The 19,408-nt window shown below is 52.1% G+C and overlaps 1 protein-coding gene across 3 annotated transcripts in view; it reads left to right on the top strand.

Moving 5' to 3' along the window:
- The window catches only part of LOC116955890 (uncharacterized), an 86,924-nt gene that overhangs the window by 24,719 nt on the left and 42,797 nt on the right, over positions 1-19,408 (top strand). For 2 of the 3 annotated variants that reach the window (XM_076053685.1, XM_076053687.1), the window contains exon 2: positions 15,043-15,123. The gene's annotated coding sequence lies outside the window, so the exon portion shown is untranslated. Of the gene's footprint in view, positions 1-4,903; positions 5,335-15,042; positions 15,124-19,408 lie in introns of those variants that run through there. The other variant, XM_076053686.1, reaches the window with a different exon arrangement.

The following is a 19,408-nucleotide window of genomic DNA, read 5'->3' on the forward strand; positions in this document are numbered from 1 at the left end:
CACCCCATCTCTCATAACTCTCCCTCTCTCTCTCTCTCTCTCTCACCATCTCTCTATACTCTCCCTCTCTCCCTCACCATCTCTCTTTACTCTCCCCTCTCTCTCACCATCTCTCTTTACTCTCCCCTCTCTCTCTCACCATCTCTTTACTCTCCTTCTCTCTCTCTCTCACCATCTCTCTTTAACTCTCCCCTCTCTCTCACACCATCTCTCTTTACTCTCCCCTCTCTCTCACCATCTCTCTTTACTCTCCCCCTCCCTCTCTCACCATCTCTCTTTACTCTCCCTCTCTCTCTCACCATCTCTCTTTACTCTCCCCCTCTCTCTCACCATCTCTCTTTACTCTCCCCTCTCTCTCTCACCATCTCTCTTTACTCTCCCTTCTCTCTCTCTCCACCATCTCTCTTTACTCTCCCCTCTCTCTCACCATCTCTCTTTACTCTCCCCCTCTTCTCTCACCATCTCTCTTTACTCTCCCTTCTCTCTCTCTCACCATCTCTCTTAACTCTCCCTCTCTCTCACCATCTCTCTTTACTCTCCCCCTCTCTCTCACCATCTCTCTTTACTCTCCCCTCCTCTCTCACCATCTCTCTTTACTCTCCTCTCTCTCTCACCATCTCTCTTAACTCTCCCCCTCTCTCTCACCATCTCTCTTTACTCTCCCTTCTCTCTCTCACCATCTCTCTTTACTCTCCCCCCTCTCTCTCTCACCATCTCTCTTTACTCTCCCCCTCTCTCACCATCTCTCTTTACTCTCCCTTCTCTCTCTCTCACCATCTCTCTTTACTCTCCCCCTCTCTCTCTCTCACCATCTCTCTTAACTCTCCCCTCTCTCTCTCACCATCTCTCTTTACTCTCCCTTCTCTCTCTCACCATCTCTCTTTACTCTCCCCTCTCTCTCTCACCATCTCTCTTTACTCTCCCCTCTCTCTCTCACCATCTCTCTTTACTCTCCCCTCTCTCTCACCATCTCTCTTTACTCTCCCCCTCTCTCTCACCATCTCCCTTTACTCTCCCCTCCCTCTCTCACCATATCTGTTTACTCTCCCTCTCTCTCTCACCATCTCTCTTTACTCTCCCCCCCCTCTCTCTCACCATCTCTCTTTACTCTCTCTCTCACCATCTCTCTTTACTCTCCCTCTCTCTCTCACCATCTCTCTTAACTCTCCCCTCCCTTCTCTCTCTCACCATCTCTCTTTACTCTAGTGACCTGCCCAGATGTTCATAGGCAAGGAATGGTTTTGACATGCAGTGTCTCATCAGCAGCAGTGCAAGGCTCTGCTTGAACCCACGCTGGTGACCTGCATAGATGTGCATAGGCAAGGAATGGTTTTGACATTCAGTGTCTCATCAGCAGCAGTGCAAGGCTCTGCTTTGTACCAGTGCTGGTGGACTGCCCAGATGTTCATAGGCAAGGAATGGTTTTGACATTCAGTCTCTCATCAGCAGCAGTGCAAGGCTCTGCTTGAACCCACGCTGGGGGACTGCCCAGATGTTCATAGGCAAGGAATGGTTTTGACATTCAGTCTCTCATCAGCAGCAGTGCAAGGCTCTGCTTGAACCCACGCTGGTGACCTGCATAGATGTTCATAGGCAAGGAATGGTTTTGACATTCAGTCTCTCATCAGCAGCAGTGCTAGGCTCTGCTTGAACCCACGCTGGTGGACTGCCCAGATGTTCATAGGCAAGGAATGGTTTCCACTTTCAGTGTCTCATCAGCAGCAGTCAAGCTGTGCTTGTACGTGTTAATGTGAGGAGCGGTGGTGCAGTGGTTAGCGCACTGTGCTACGAACCCAACGTGGGCCTCCCCGAGGTAGATTCGGCCTCACGTGAGTGTACCTGGTGTAGCGGTGTGGTGTAAACATCGCCACTGGGGAGACAAAGGCGGCCGGGCGTGGTGGTGTTGACCACCCACCCCTCGTGTGCCGTGCCGGCCTTTGTAGGTGCTCGTGAACAGCACTTGCCCCAACAGCCCGCTAGAGGCTACACGGGAGATATTTGTATCTATGTTTGCGTTGTGCATGCGTGTGTGGTTGTGTGTGCGTGCGTGTGTGATTGTGTGTGCGTGCGTGTGTGATTGTGTGTGCATGCGTGTGATTGTGTGTGCATGCGTGTGATTGTGTGTGCATGCGTGTGATTGTGTGTGCATGCGTGTGTGAATGTGTGTGCATGTGTGTGTGGTTGTGTGTGCATGCGTGTGTGTTTGTGTGTGCATGCGTGTGTGTTTGTGTGTGCGTGTGATTGTGGGGAGCGGTGGTGTAGTGGTTCGCGCTACGCTGCGCTACAAACCCGGCGACCGGAGTTCGACTCCCGCTCACGGCCCAATCCAGTGACGATTATCTGTACTGGTCCTGGGCCTCCCCTAGGTCGACTCAGCCCCAAATGAGTACCTGGTGTAGCGGTGTGCAGTAAACATCGCCACTGGGGAGACAAAGGCGGCCGGGCGTGGTGCGAGCCACCACCCGCACCCCCTCGTGTGCCCGTGCCGGCCTTCATAGGTGGTGCTGCTACTCACTAACAGCACTTGCCCCTACAGTCTGTACAGGCTACACGGGGGATCTTTGAATTTATCTGTATCATGTGCGTGCACACGTGTGTTTGTACACTCGTTCGCTGCACAGATTTGTGCATTTGATTAGCACAGCAATTACAGAGGCGGGTAGTCGGAATGTGTGTAGGTGTGTGTGTGTAGGAGGGGAGCGGTGGTGTAGTGGTTAGCGCTACGCTGCGCTGCGCTATGAACCCGGCGACCCGGGTTCGACTCCCGCTCACGGTCCAACACCACCAGTGATAGCGATTCTCTGAACCGGTCCTGGACCTCGCCTAGGTCGACTCAGCCTGTAAGTTTGTGTGTGTGTATGGAGGAAGGGAGCGGTGGTGTAGTGGTTAGCGCTACGCTGCGCTATGAACCCGGCGACCCGGGTTCGTTTCCCGCTCACGGCCAACACCGGTGACGATTATCTGAACTGGTCCTGGGCCTCCCCTAGGTCGACTCAGCCTCAAATGAGTACCGGGTGCGGTGTGTAAACATCGCCACTGGGGAGACAAAGGCGGCCGGGCGTGGTGCTGGCCACCCACCCCCTCGTGTACCGTTCCGGCCTTCATAGGTGCTCGCTAACAGCACTTGCCCCTGCAGTCTGTTAAGGCTACACGGGGGATCTTTGTATTTGTGTGGATGAGGAGGTTCGTGAAGGAGGCTGCTATTGGGCAACAACAAACGGAGGGGCAGAGATGAGTGACGCTCACAACAACGAGCGGAGCGCCTGGCGGATAAAATACAGTGAGTTGGCATTGGGTACGAGAAGCAGTTGGTGGTGCATCTGCCACTCATCTCAGTCAGTCAGTCAACCCATGGCACCTGGGGCTGTCCCGTGACCTCCTGCACCTAGCCTGGCACAGCACTCCTACCTTGTCAGCAGCGAGAGCCTATCACACCACGTGGCCTCAAAGTGCACCTAGTCTGGCACAAGCGCCGTGGTGACGTCTCCACCACTTAGTGGTGAATGTTGGCTGTTGTGTTTATTACGTGTGGTATTTGAGTGTATTAGTGAGTGTCTGTGTGTTAGTGTCTGTGTGTGTTAGTGTTTGTGTTTGAGTGTGTTAGTGAGTGTGTGTGTGTTAGTGAGTGTCTGTGTTTGAGTGTGTTAGTGAGTGTGTTAGTGAGTGTGTGTGTGTTAGTGAGTGTCTGTGTTTGAGTGTTAGTGAGTGTGTTAGTGAGTGTCTGTGTGTGTGTTACTTTGTGTCTGTGTTTGAGTGTGTTAGTGAGTGTGTTAGTGAGTGTCTGTGAGTGTGTTAGTGAGTGTCTGTGTTTGAGTGTGTTAGTGTGTGTGTTAGTGAGTGTTTGTGTTTGAGTGTCTTAGTGAGTGTGTGTTAGTGAGTGTCTGTGTTTGAGTGTGTTAGTGAGTGTGTTAGTGAGTGTGTGTGTGTTAGTGAGTGTCTGTGTTTGAGTGTTAGTGAGTGTGTTTGAGTGTGTTAGTGTGTTAGTGAGTGTCTGTGTGTGTGTTACTTTGTGTCTGTGTTTGAGTGTGTTAGTGAGTTTGTTAGTGAGTGTCTGTGAGTGTGTTAGTGAGTGTCTGTGTTTGAGTGTGTTAGTGTGTTAGTGTGTGTTAGTGAGTGTTTGTGTTTGAGTGTCTTAGTGAGTGTGTGTTAGTGAGTGTCTGTGTTTGAGTGTGTTAGTGAGTGTGTGTGTGTTAGTGAGTGTCTGTGTGTGTGTTAATGAGTGTCTGTGTTTGAGTGTGTTAGTGAGTGTGTTAGTGAGTGTCTGTGTTTGAGTGTGTTAGTGTGTGTGTTAGTATCTGTGTTTGAGTGTGTTAGTGAGTGTCTGTGTGTGTGTTAGTGTCTGTGTTTGAGTGTGTTAGTGTGTTAGTGAGTGTGTTAGTGAGTGTTTGTGTGTAGTGGGGAGCGGTGGTGTAGCGGTTAGCGCTACGTTGCGCTACGAACCCGGCGACCCGAGTTCGATTCCCGCTCACGGTCAGTGACGATTATCTGAACCGGTCCTGGGCCTCCCCTAGGTCGACTCAGCCTCAAATGAGTACCTGGTGTAGCGGTGTGTGGTAAACATCGCCACTGGGGGAGACAAAGGCGGCCGGGCGTGGTGATGGTCACCCACCCCCTCGTGTGCCGTGCAGGCCTTCATAGGTGCTGCTACTCGCTAACAGCACTTGCCCCTACAGTCCGTTGCAGGCTACACGGGGGATCTTTGTCTTTGTGTGCGTGTCTTTGTATTGAGTAGTGGGGAGCGGTAGTAGTAGTAGCTGTCCTGGACCTCCCCTAGCTCGACTCGGCCTCAAATGAGTGTACCTGGTGCCGTGCGCGTGGTGTGCCGTGTGTGGTAAACGTCGCCACTAGGGGAGACAAAGGCGGCCGGGCGTGGTGGTGCTGGCCACCCACCGTCCCCCTCCCCCCCTCTCGTGTGCCGTGTCGGCCTTCATAGGCGGCGCTACTCACAGCACTTACCCCCAACAGCTACACGAGGGTGTTTGTGAACATGTCCCGTGACCTCGTGCACCTAGCCTGGCACATGCCGTCACCGGCCGCTCAGTGACGGCTGCTCTGTTTGTTATTGTAGGCAAAGGTCCCCCGTGTAGCCTTAAACACTCGGCTGGGGCAAGTGCCGTTAAAGTAGCGAAGGGGGTTGGGTGGACAGCACCACGCCTGGTACACAAAGACAAAGGTCCCCCGTGTAGCCTCAACGGACTGTAGGGGCAAGTGCTGTTAGCGAGTAGCAGCAGCGCCTGTGAAGTGTGGCACTGCACACGAGGGGGTGGGTGGCCGCCCTGACCGCCTTTGTCTCCCCCAGTGACGATGTTTACTACACACAGCTAGCTACACCAGGTACTGAGGCTGCGTCGATACACACACCGACTCGCACGGACACTCACACGGACACTCACACACACACCGACTCACCCTGAGACACACACACCGACTCACCCTGACACACACACCGACTCACCTTGACACACACACACCGACTCACACGGACACACACACACCGACTCACCCTGACAGACACACACCGACTCACCCTGACACACACACCGACTCACCCTGAGACACACCGACTCACCCTGACACACACACACCGACTCACACGGACACACACACACCGACTCACCCTGACACACACACACACCGACTCACCCTGACACACACACCGACTCACCCTGACACACACACACCGACTCACCCAGACACACACACACCGACTCACCCTGACACACACCGACTCACCCTGACACACACACACCGACTCACCCTGAGACACACCGACTCACCCTGAGACACACCGACTCACCCTGACACACACACCGACACACACACACCGACTCACACGGACACACACACCGACTCGCGGTCACGTGCTCCCCCGCTGACCAATGGGCTCGCTCGCTCGTTTCCGCCTCGCTTCGCCTTCGGAGAAGCGGAAAGAAGTCCTGGGGGGCCGCGGGGGGTCACGTGGTTAGCCCCCCCTCCTCCCCCCTCCCCTCAGCGCGCGCTCACCTTCCCCCTCACCCCTCCCCTCAGCGCGCGCTCACTCACCCCTCACCCCTTACCCTCCCCCTCACTCACCCCTCACTCACCTCTCACCCCTTACTCACCCCCTCACTCACCCTCACTCACCCCTCACTCACCCCTCCCCCCTTACTCACCCCTCACCCCTTCCTCACCCCCTTACTCACCCCTCACCCTTTACCCTCCCCCTCACTCACTCCTCACCCCCCGCCTCGCCTCGCGCTCACCTTTTCGTTCCGCCTCTCACTCACTCACCCCCTCACCTCACCCGCACACTCACCTCACTCACCTCACTCACCTCACTCACCTCACTCACCTCACCTCACCTCACTCACCTCACTCACCCCCTCACCTCACTCACCTCACTCACCTCACGCGCACACTCACCTCACTCACCCCCTCACCTCACTCACCTCACTCACCTCACCTCACTCACCTCACCTCACTCACCTCACCTCACCCCCCTCACCTCCCTCACCCCCTCACCTCACGCGCACACTCACCTCACCTCACTCACCTCACTCACCCCCTCACCTCACTCACCCCCTCACCTCACGCGCACACTCACCTCACCTCACTCACCTCACTCACCTCACGCGCACACTCACCTCACCTCACTCACCTCACTCACCTCACTCACCTCACCTCACTCACCTCACCTCACTCACCTCACTCACCTCACGCGCACACTCACCTCACCTCACTCACCTCACTCACCTCACCTCACTCACCTCACTCACCTCACCTCACTCACCTCACCTCACTCCCTCACCTCACTCACCTCACCTCACCCCCCTCACCTCCCTCACCTCACCTCCCTCACCTCACCCCCTCACCTCACTCACCTCACCTCACTCACCTCACCTCACTCACCTCACCTCACTCACCTCACCTCACCCCCCTCACCTCCCTCACCTCACCTCCCTCACCTCACCCCCTCACCTCACTCACCCCCTCACCTCACTCACCCCCTCACCTCACTCACCCCCTCACCTCACCTCACTCACCTCACCTCACTCACCCCCTCACCTCACTCACCCCCTCACCTCACTCGCTCACCTCACTCACCCCCTCACCTCACTCACCCCCACACCTCACTCACCCCCTCACCTCACTCACCCCCTCACCTCACCCGCACACTCACCTCACCTCACCTCACTCACCTCACCTCACTCACCCCCTCACCTCACTCACCCCCTCACCTCACTCGCTCACCTCACTCACCCCCTCACCTCACTCACCCCCACACCTCACTCACCCCCTCACCTCACTCACCCCCTCACCTCACCCGCACACTCACCTCACCTCACTCACCTCACCTCACTCACCTCACCTCACTCACCTCACCTCACTCACCTCACCTCACCCCCCTCACCTCCCTCACCTCACCTCCCTCACCTCACCCCCTCACCTCACTCACCCCCTCACCTCACTCGCTCACCTCACTCACCCCCTCACCTCACTCACCCCCTCACCTCACTCACCCCCTCACCTCACTCGCTCACCTCACTCACCCCCTCACCTCACCCCCTCACCTCACTCGCTCACATCACTCACCCCGTCACCTCACCCCCACACCTCACTCACCCCCTCACCTCCCTCACCTCACTCGCTCACCTCACTCACCCCCACACCTCACTCACCCCCTCACCTCACCCCCTCACCTCACTCGCTCACCTCACTCACCCCCACACCTCACTTATCCCCTCACCTCACTCACCCCCTCACCTCACTCACCCCCACACCTCACTCACCTCACTCGCTCACATCACTCACCCCCTCACCTCACTCACCTCACTCGCTCACCTCACTCACCCCCACACCTCACTCACCCCCTCACCTCACTCACCCCCACACCTCACTCACCCCCTCACCTCACTCACCCCCTCACCTCACTCACCTCACTCGCTCACATCACTCACCCCCACACCTCACTCACCCCCTCACCTCACTCACCTCACTCGCTCACCTCACTCACCCCCACACCTCACTCACCCCCTCACCTCACTCACCTCACTCGCTCACATCACTCACCCCCACACCTCACTCACCCCCTCACCTCACTCACCTCACTCGCTCACCTCACTCACCCCCACACCTCACTCACCCCCTCACCTCACTCACCCCCTCACTTCACTCACTCCCTCACCTCACTTACCCCCTCACCTCACCCCCTCACCTCACTCACCCCCTCACCTCACTTACCCCCTCACCTCACCCCCTCACCTCACCCCCTCACCTCACTCGCTCACCTCACTCACCCCCTCACCTCACTCACCTCACTCACCCCCACACCTCACTCACCCCCTCACCTCACTCACCCCCTCACCTCACCCCCTCACCTCACTCACCCCCTCACCCCCTCACCTCACTCACCCCCTCACCCCCTCACCTCACTCACCCCCACACCTCACTCACCTCCTCACCTCACTTATCCCCTCACCTCACTCACCCCCTCACCTCACCCCCTCACCTCACCCCCTCACCTCACTCGCTCACCTCACTCACCTCCCTCACCTCACCCCACCCCCTCACCTCGCCTCACCCCCCCCCCCCCCGCCGTGTTATCGCGAAGCGTGAAACCGTCGGGCTGGGGTTCGTCCGGCGTGTAGGTCCGCTCCGTGGGAAATCCACCGACGGCGCTCGTAACGGGGAGGCTGGGAAAACAAACCAGGAGCGGATTTGTGGTCGACGGCGATAGTGTCTCTAGCTGTGTATGTGTGTCTCTGTGTGTCTCTGTGTGTGTGTGTCTCTGTCTGTGTGTGTGTCTCTGTCTGTGTGTCTCTGTGTGTGTATGTGTGTGCCTCTGTCTGTGTGTGTATGTGTGTGTGTATGTGTGTGTCTCTGTGTGTGTATGTGTGTGTGTCTCTGTCTGTGTGTGTGTCTCTGTCTGTGTGTGTCTGTGTGTGTGTCTCTGTGTGTGTGTCTCTGTCTGTGTATGTGTGTGTGTCTCTGTCTGTGTGTGTGTATGTGTGTCTCTGTGTGTGTATGTGTGTGTGTCTCTGTGTATGTGTGTCTCTGTGTGTGTATCTCTGTCTGTGTATGTGTGTCTCTGTGTGTGTATGTGTGTGTGTCTCTGTCTGTGTATGTGTCTCTGTGTGTGTGTGTGTCTCTGTGTGTGTCTGTGTGTCTCTGTCTGTGTGTGTGTCTCTGTGTGTGTGTCTCTGTCTGTGTATGTGTGTGTGTGTCTCTGTGTGTGTATGTGTGTGTGTCTCTGTCTGTGTGTGTGTCTCTGTGTGTGTGTCTCTGTCTGTGTATGTGTGTGTGTCTCTGTGTGTGTATGTGTGTGTGTGTCTCTGTATATGTATGTGTGTGTGTCTCTGTCTGTGTGTGTGTGTCTCTGTCTGTGTGTGTCTGTGTGTGTGTCTGTGTGTGTCTCTGTCTGTGTATGTGTGTGTCTCTGTGTGTGTATGTGTGTGTGTCTCTGTCTGTGTGTGTGTCTCTGTCTGTGTGTGTGTCTCTGTGTGTGTGTGTGTCTCTGTGTGTGTATGTGTGTGTGTCTCTGTCTGTGTGTGTGTCTCTGTGTGTGTGTGTCTCTGTCTGTGTGTGTCTGTGTGTGTCTCTGTCTGTGTGTGTCTGTGTGTGTGTGTCTCTGTGTGTGTGTCTCTGTGTATGTGTGTGTGTCTCTGTGTATGTGTGTGTCTCTGTGTGTGTGTCTCTGTGTATGTGTGTGTGTGTCTGTGTGTGTATGTGTGTGTGTCTCTGTGTGTGTGTCTCTGTGTATGTGTGTCTGTGTGTGTGTATGTGTGTGTGTCTCTGTGTGTGTGTGTGTCTGTGTGTGTGTGTATGTGCGTGTGTGTCTCTGTGTGTGTGTCTCTGTGTGTGTGTCTCTGTCTGTGTGTGTGTGTCTCTGTGTGTGTCTCTGTCTGTGTATGTATGTGTGTCTCTGTGTGTGTCTCTCTGTGTGTGTATCTCTGTCTGTGTGTGTCTGTGTGTGTGTGTCTCTGTCTGTGTATGTGTGTGTCTCTGTCTGTGTGTGTCTGTGTGTGTCTCTGTCTGTGTGTGTCTCTGTGTATCTGTCTCTGTGTGTGTCTCTGTATGTGTCTCTGTCTGTGTGTGTGTCTCTGTATGTGTCTGTGTGTGTCTCTGTCTGTGTGTGTGTGTCTGTGTGCGTGTCTCTGTCTGTGTGTGTCTGTGTGTGTCTGCTCCTCTGAGTTGTCTATGTGCTGTGTGTGTCTCTGTGTGTGTTTGTGTCTGTGTGTGTCTATGTGCAGTATGTGTCCGTGTGTGTCTCTGTCTATGTGTGTCTGTCTGTGTGTGTCTATGTGCTGTGTGTCTCTGTGTGTGTCTATGTGCTGTGTGTGTCTCTGTCTGTGTGCTCCTCTGTGTTGTCTATGTGCTGTGTGTCTGTGTGCTGTGTGTGTCTGTGTGTGTCTGCTCCTCTGTGTTGTCTATGTGCTTTGTGTGTGTCTGTCTGTTTGTCTGTGTGTGCTCCTCTGTGTGTGTCTAAGTGCTGTGTGTGTCTGTGTGTCTGTCTGTGTGTCTGTGTGCTCCTCTGTGTGTGTCTGTTTGTCTATGTGTGTTGTATATGTGCTGTGTGTGTCTGTGTCTGTCTGCTCCTCTGTGTTGTCTATGTGCTGTGTGTGTCTGTGCTGTATGTGTGCTGTGTGTGTCTGTGTGTGTCTAAGTGCTGTGTGTGTCTGTGTCTGCCTGCTCCTCTGTGTTGACTATGTGCTGTGTGTCTATGTGTGTGTCTGTGTGTGTGTCTGTGTGTGTGTTGTCTATGTGCTGTGTGCCTATGTGTGTGTCTGTGTGTGTGTCTGTGTGTGTGTTGTCTATGTGCTGTGTGTGTCTGTGTGTGTCTGTGTTGTCTATGTGCTGTGTGTGTGTCTGTGTTGTCTATGTGCTGTGTGTGTTTCTCTGGGTTGTCTATGTGCTGTGTATGTCCCCTAGGTTGCCTCGGCCTCAAATGAGGTACCTGGTGCGGTGTGTAGTAAACATCGCCACTGGGGAGCCAAAGGCGGTCGGGCGTGGTGCGATACGGGGGAATATTTGATGGAGGCTGTAGTGGTTCTAGAGGTGGTGGTGGTTATGGAGGGGTTAGTGGTTATAGAGGTGGTGGTGGTTATGGAGGGGTTAGTGGTTATAGAGGTGATGGTGGTGGTGGTGGTTATGGAGGGGTTAGTGGTTATAGAGGTGGTGGTGGTTATGGAGGGGTTAGTGGTTTTAGCGGTGGTGGTGGTTATGGAGGAGTTAGTGGTTATGGAGGTGGTGGTGGTGGTTATGGAGGGGTTAGTGGTTATAGAGGTGGTGGTGGTGGCTATGGAGGGGTTAGTGGTTATAGAGGTGGTGGTTTTGGAGGGGTTAGTGGTTATAGAGGTGGTGGTTATGGAGGGGTTAGTGGTTATAGAGGTGATGATGGCGGTGGTGGCTATGGAGGGGTTAGTGGTTATAGAGGTGGTGGTGGTTATGGAGGTGTTAGTGGTTATAGAGGTGGTGGTGGTTATGGAGGGGTTAGTGGTTATAGAGGTGGTGGTTATGGAGGGGTTAGTGGTTATAGAGGTGGTGGTGGCTATGGAGGGGTTAGTGGTTATAGAGGTGGTGGTGGTTATGGAGGGGTTAGTGGTTATAGAGGTGGTGGTTTTGGAGGGGTTAGTGGTTATAGAGGTGGTGGTGGTTATGGAGGGGTTAGTGGTTATACTGGTAGAAACGAAGTTGTAAACTGAGTGTACCAGCCTGCAATAGATTAATGTGTCCGTCTGTCCGTCCCCTTTCAATACTTTAACGAAGTGAAATCTCGTGCTGTTGGGGTGTAAAAATAAAATTGCGCAAAATTCCAATGTTCCTACCAGCCCACCCTGCAGGGACCTGTTAGAGGTGATGGTGGTGGCTATGGAGGGGGGTTAGTGGTTATAGAGGTGGTGGTTATGGAGGGGTTAGTGGTTATAGAGGTGGTGGTGGTTATGGAGGCGTTAGTGGTTATAGAGGTGGTGGTTATGGAGGGGTTAGTGGTTATAGAGGTGGTGGTGGTTATGGAGGGGTTAGTGGTTATAGAGGTGATGATGGTGGTGGTGGCTATGGAGGGGTTAGTGGTTATAGAGGTGGTGGTGGTGGCTATGGAGGGGGGTTAGTGGTTATAGAGGTGGTGGTTATGGAGGGGTTAGTGGTTATAGAGGTGGTGGTTATGGAGGGGTTAGTGGTTATAAAGTTGGTGGTGGTGGCTATGGAGGGGTTAGTGGTTATAGAGGTGGTTATGGAGGGGTTAGTGGTTATAGAGATGGTGGTGGTGGCTATGGAGGGGTTAGTGGTTGTAGAGGTGGTGGTGGTGGTGGTGGCTATGGAGGGTTTAGTGGTTATAGAGATGGTGGTGGTGGTGGTGGTGGTTCTTATGGAGAGGTTAGTGGTTATAGAGGTGGTGGTGATGGTGGTTATGTAGGGGTTCGTGGTTATAGAGGTGATGATGGTGGTGGTGGCTATGGAGGGGTTAGTGGTTATAGAGATGGTGGTGGTGGATATGGAGGAGTTAGTGGTTATAGAGGTGGTGGTGGTTGTGGAGGGGTTAGTGGTTATAGAGGTGGTGGTGGTGGTTATGGAGGGGTTAGTGGTTATAGAGGTGGTGGTGGCTATGGAGGGGTTAGTGGTTATAGAGGTGGTGGTGGCTATGGAGAGGTTAGTAGTTATAGAGGTGGTGGTGGTGATGGTGCGGATGGTGGTGGTTACGGAGGTGGTAGTAGTGGTAGTTAGAGGTGATGATGATGGTGGTGGTGATGGTGGTTATGGAGGGGTTAGTGGTTATAGAGGTGATGGTGGTGGTGGTGATGGTGGTGGTTACGGAGGCAGTAGTATGTTAGTTAGAGGTGATGATGATGATGGTAGTGGTGATGGTGGTTATGGAGGCGGTAGTAGTGGTAGTTATAGGTGATGATGATGATGGTAGTGGTGATGGTGGTTATGGAGGTGGTAGTAGTGGTAGTTAGCGGTGATGGTGATGATGGTGGCGGTGGTGCCTTATGGAGGAGGCTCGTCAAGGACGCTGCTCCTGGGCACTTTGAGGCAGTCGCCTCTCCATCAACAAAGGTGGAGGGCAGAGGAGCGACGCTCACAACAACGAGCGGAGGGGCAGGGCAAACCTTGGTAGTAAGGGACTGCGATGTTTGCGTTTGCTGAGTGGTTTGCAGAGCGATTGTTCAGCACTGGGGATGTGGTTTTGTTGGCCGATAGCAGTTCCACTGTGTGTGTGGGTTTAGCTATGGGGGGAGGAGGGAACCCATTGCTGAGCAGGGGGAGAACACAAACTCCACACTCACTCTCACACACTCACCCTCACACTTTCACTCACTCTCACACTTTCACTCACTCACTCACTCTCACACACTCACACACACTTTCACTCACTCTCACACACTCACACACACACTTTCACTCACTCACACTCTCACACACTCACTCTCACACTTTCACTCACTCACTCTCACACACTCACACACTCACACACACTCACACACACTCACACACACTTTCACTCACTCTCACACACACTTTCACTCACTCACTCTCACACACTCACACACACTTTCACTCACACACACACACTTTTACTCACTCACTCTCACACACTCACTCACTCTCACACACTCACACACTTTCACTCACTCTCACACACTTTCACTCACTCACACTCTCACACACATACTCACACTAACTCACACACTCACTCACACACTCACTCACGCACTCAAACACACTCACTCACACACACTCACACACACTAACTCACACACTCACACACTCACGGACACTCACTCACGCACACTCACTCACACACACTCACCCTCACACAGTCACTCACACACACACTCACTCTCACACACACTCACACTAACTCACACACTCACTCACACTTTCACTCACTCACTCACTCTCACACATTCACACTCCCTCACACACATACACACACTCACACTTTCACTCACTCACTCTCATATTCACACTCTCACACACACACTCTCACACTTTTACTCACTCACTCTCACGTTCACACCCTCACAGATACACACTCACTCTCGCACACTCACCCTCACACACTCACACACTCACTCACACACTCACTCTCACACACACTCACACTAACTCACACACTCACTCACACTTTCACTCACTCACTCACTCTCACACATTCACACTCCCTCACACACATACACACACTCACACTTTCACTCACTCACTCTCATATTCACACTCTCACACACACACTCTCACACTTTTACTCACTCACTCTCACGTTCACACCCTCACAGATACACACTCACTCTCGCACACTCACCCTCACACACTCACACACTCACTCACACACTCACTCACACACTCACTCTCACACTCACTCTCACACTCACACACTCACACACACACTCACTCACACACTCACACACTCACCCTCACACACTCACTCACACACTCACACACTCACGCACACTCACACACTCACTCACCCTCACACACTCACTCACATTCACACGCTCACATTCACACTCTCACACACACATTCACACTCTCACACACTCACTCACTCTCACATTCACACACACACTCACTCACACTCTGCTGAGCAGGGGGAGAGAACACACAAACTCCACACACAAAGGCGCCCGAGTCGGGAATCGAACCCAGTTAAGACACTCGTGAGGTGCACGAGTGTTAACGCGTGCCCTGCCACCCTGCAGCCCACGATGATGACGACGATGATGACTACGATGATGATGATCATGACAACGATGATGATGACGACGATGATGATGACGATGATGATGACGATGATGATCATGACGACGATGATGATGACGACGATGACGACGACGATGATCATCATGACGACGATGATGATGACAACGATGATGATCATGACAACGATGATGATGATGATGACGACGATGATGATCATGACAACGATGATGATGATGATGACGATGATGATGACGACGATGATGATCATGACAACGATGATGATGATGACGATGATGATGACGACGATGATGATCATGACAACGATGATGACGACGATGCTGTCTCCTCCTGACCTTCTGTCTCTAGAAACACGACGCTTGGAGCCATGAACGTGAAGGGGAGGATCCAGAGGCAGGAGTCGTGACAGGCTGGGGCTCTGCAATCTGGGTGAGTGGGTGAGTGAATGAGTAAGTGGGTGAGTGAGCGGGTGTGAGCGGGTGAGTGGGTGAGTGAGTGGGCGGGCGGGTGAGGGGTGAGTGAGTGAGTAAGTGGTTGAGTGAGTGAGCGGGTGAGTGAATGAGTAAGTGGGTGAGTGAGCGGGTGAGTGGGTGGGTGAGTGGGTGGGCGGGTGAGGGGTGAGTGAGTGACTGAGTGGGTGAGTGAGTGGGCGGGCGGGTGAGGGGTGAGTGAGTGACTGAGTGGGTGAGTGGGTGAGTGAGTGGGTGAGTGAGCGGGTGAGTGGGCGGGCGGGTGAGGGGTGAGTGAGTGACTGAGTGGGTGAGTGAATGAGTAAGTGGGTGAGTGAGTGAGTGAGTGGGTGAGTGAGTGGGCGGGTGAGTGAGTGAGTGAGTGACAGAGCGGGTGAGTGAATGAGTAAGTGGTTGAGTGAGTGGGTGAGTGAGCGGGTGAGTGGGCGGGTGAGTGAGTGAGTGAGTAACTGAGCGGGTGAGTGAATGCGTAAGTGGTTGAGTGAGTGGATGAGTGAGCGGGTGAGTGGGCGGGTGAGTGGGCGGGTGAGTGAGTGAGTGACTGAGCGGGTGAGTGAATGAGTAAGTGGGTGAGTGAGCGGGTGAGTGGGCGGGTGAGTGAGCAGGTGAGTGGGCGGGTGAGTGAGTGAGTGAGTGACTGAGCGGGTGAGTGAATGAGTAAGTGGGAGAGTGAACGGGTGAGTGGGTGAGTGACTGAGCGAGTGAGTGGGTGAGAAAGTGCATGAGCGGGTGAGTCGGTGAGTGACTGAGCGGGTGAGTGAATGAGTAAGTGTGTGAGTGAGCGGGCGAGTGAGTGAGTGACTGAGTGGGTGAGTGAGTGCGTAAGTGGATGAGTGAGTGGGTGAATGAGTGCGTGAAGTGGGTATATTATTGAGCGAGTGAGTGGGTGGATGAGTGAGTGCATGAGCAGTTGAGTTGGCAAGTGAGTAGGTGAGTGAGTGAGTGACTGAGCGGGTTAGTGAATGAGTAAGTGGGTGAGTGAGTGAGTGAGTGAATGAGTGAGTGAGTGGGTGAGTGAGCGGGTGAGTGAATGAGTAAATGGGTGAGTGGGCGAGTGACTGAGCGAGTGAGTGGGTGAGAAAGTGCATGAGCGGGTAAGTGGTTGAGTGAGTGTCTGAGCCGAGTGAGTTGGCGAGTGAGTGAATGAGTGGGTGAGTGACTGAGCGGGTGTATTGTTGGGTGAGGTAGGTGGTGGGTGGGTGAGTCGCTTGGTCGGTAGGTGAGCAGTGAGTGTATGCTTGGGTGAATAAAGCTTGTTGTTGTGTGTGTGTGTGGGTGAGTTAATGGGTGGGTGGGTGAGTGAATGAGTGCTTGGGTCTGTTCTGTGACCTATCAGCTGCGAGCCTTCCGCACATCACTTGGCCTCAAACTGCACCTTGCCTGGCACAGGCGTCTTTAGCGATGAAGGGGGGGGGGGGGTTGTTGTTACGTGTGTACGCATTTTGTTGCTGTGTGTGTGTGTGTACACATATCTGGTGCATGTGTTTGTTTGTTTTGCGGGGACGGGTGGCGCAGCGATTAGCGCTCCCAGAGTTCGATTCCCGCTCACGGCCAACACCAATTGACGGATATCTGAATTGACTCTGCCTCGCATGAGTAGCTGGTGTAGCGGTGTGTCGTAAACATCGCCACTACGGGGAGACAAAGGCGGCCGGGCGTGGTGCTGGCCACCCACCCCCTCGCGTGCCGTGCCGGCCTTCATAGGTGCTGCTCGCTAACAGCACTTGCCCCTACGGTCTGTTGCAGGCTACACGGGGGGATCTTTGTCTTTGTTTTTCATGCTTTCTTAAATATGTGTTGGCATATACGTGCGCGTGTGTGTGTGTGTGTGTGCGCGTGCATTTATCCGTGGCCTCAAGGTGCACACGGCCTGGCACAAGCGTCGTGCTGACGTCACCGCCACTTAGTGGCGAATGGCGGTCGTTGTTGTTGTTTGTGCGTGTGCTTGTGTGTGTGTGTACGGATGTACGTTGAACTTCTTTCGCACCGTACGTAGCCAACCGCGCCAATCCGAAGTGCGGACAAACTAAACGCAACGACACAAATCAGTTGCGAAGAAATTCGCTTGTCGATCGAGACGATGATGCGCTCCAGCGTCTCCATCATGTCGGAAGGGAGAGCGTTCCAGACGGCCCCGCAGAAGGGGCGCATCCGAACGCGCCGCGCGATGCGGTGGCCAATGTTTTTGTTCGGCGGCCGAGCCAAAAGTGTAGTGCATAGTGTAGTGTATAGTAGTGTATAGTGTGGTGTATAGTGTAGTGTATAGTGTAGTGTATATTGTAGTGTATATTGTAGTGTATATTGTAGTGTATAACAGTGTATATTGTAGTGTATAACAGTGTATATTGTAGTGTACAACAGTGTATATTGTAGTGTATAACAGTGTATATTGTAGTGTATAACAGTGTATAGTGTAGTGTATAATAGTGTAGTGTATAATAGTGTATAGTGTAGTGTATAACAGTGTATATTGTAGTGTACAACAGTGTATATTGTAGTGTATAACAGTGTATAGTGTAGTGTATAACAGTGTATATTGTAGTGTATAATAGTGTATATTGTAGTGTATAACAGTGTATAGTGTAGTGTATAGTGTGGTGTATATTGTAGCGTATAACAGTGTATATTGTAGCGTATAACAGTGTATATTGTAGCGTATAGTGTAGTGTATAATAGTGTATAGTGTAGTGTATAACAGTGTATATTGTAGCATATAAAGTGTATAGTGTAGTGTATAACAGTGTATATTGCAGCGTATAACAGAGTATAGTGTAGCGTATAACAGTATATTGTAGTGTATAACAGCGTATATTGTAGCGTATAATAGTGTATAGTGTAGTGTATAACAGTGTATATTGTAGCGTATAGTGTAGTGTATAGTGTGGTGTATAGTGTAGTGTATAATAGTGTATAGTGTAGTGTATAACAGTGTATAGTGTAGTGTATAACAGTGTATATTGTAGCGTATAACAGTGTATATTGTAGCGTATAGTGTAGTGTATAGTGTGGTGTATAGTGTAGTGTATAATAGTGTATAGTGTAGTGTATAACAGTGTATATTGTAGTGTATAACAGTGTATATTGTAGCGTATAAAGTGCAGTGTAGTATAGTGTGTATTCTAGTGTATAATAGTGCAGTGTATAGTAGTGTATAATTTAGTGTATTGTAGTGCAAGTGTATAGTGTGGTGTATAGTGTAGTGTATAGTAGTGCATAGTGTAGTGTATAACATTGTATATTGTAGCGTATAAAGTGCAGTGTAGTATAGTGTCTATTCTAGTGTATAATAGTGCAGTGTATGGTAGTGTATAATGTAGTGTATTGTAGTGCAAGTGTATAGTGTGGTGTATAGTAGTGTATAATGTAGTGTATTGTAGTGCAAGTGTATAGTGTGGTGTATAGTGTAGTGTATAATGTAGTGTATGGTAGTGCAAGTGTATAGTGTGGTGCAAAGTAGTGTAGTGTATAGTGTCGTCTATAGTAGTGTAGTGTATAATGTAGTGTATAGTATAGTTTAGTGGAGTGTGTATTGTAGTGTATATAGCCAAAAAGTGTATAGTGTAGTGTATATTGTAGCATATAAATTCGTGTAGTATGGTATAGTCTGTATTCTAGTGTATAATAGTGTAGTGTATAATAATGTAGTGTATAGTAGTGTATAGTGTAGTGTATAACGTAGTGTAAAGTAGTGCAAGTGTATAGTGTGGTGTATTAGTGTCTCGTGGAGTGTATAGTAGTGTAGTGTATAATGTAGTGCATTGTAGTGCAGTGTATAATGCAGTGTATAGTAGTGTAGTGTATATAGCATCTGACAGCGCGCGATGGTTAGCCAAAAGCCGCTGCTGCTACGAGGATGACCACCGGAGTGATGGTTCACGATGTGTGATGATGGTTCACGATGTGTGATGATGGTTCACGATGTGTGATGATGGTTCACGGTGTGTGATGATGGTTCACGATGTGTGATGATGGTTCACGGTGTGTGATGATGGTTCACGTTGTGTGATGATGGTTCACGATGTGTGATGATGGTTCACGGTGTGTGATGATGGTTCACGATGTGTGATGATGGTTCACGGTGTGTGATGATGGTTCGCGATGTGTGATGAGGGTACACGATGTGTGATGATGGTTCACGATGTGTCATGATGGTTCACGATGTGTCATGATGGTTCACGGTGTGTGATGATGGTTCACGGTGTGTGATGATGGTTCACGGTGTGTGATGATGGTTCACGATGTGT

Source organism: Petromyzon marinus, chromosome 62 (genome assembly GCF_048934315.1).
Source record: "Petromyzon marinus isolate PM22_M1 ecotype Great Lakes invasive population chromosome 62, UKy_Petmar_22M1.pri1.0, whole genome shotgun sequence".
Lineage (NCBI taxonomy): Eukaryota > Metazoa > Chordata > Hyperoartia > Petromyzontiformes > Petromyzontidae > Petromyzon > Petromyzon marinus.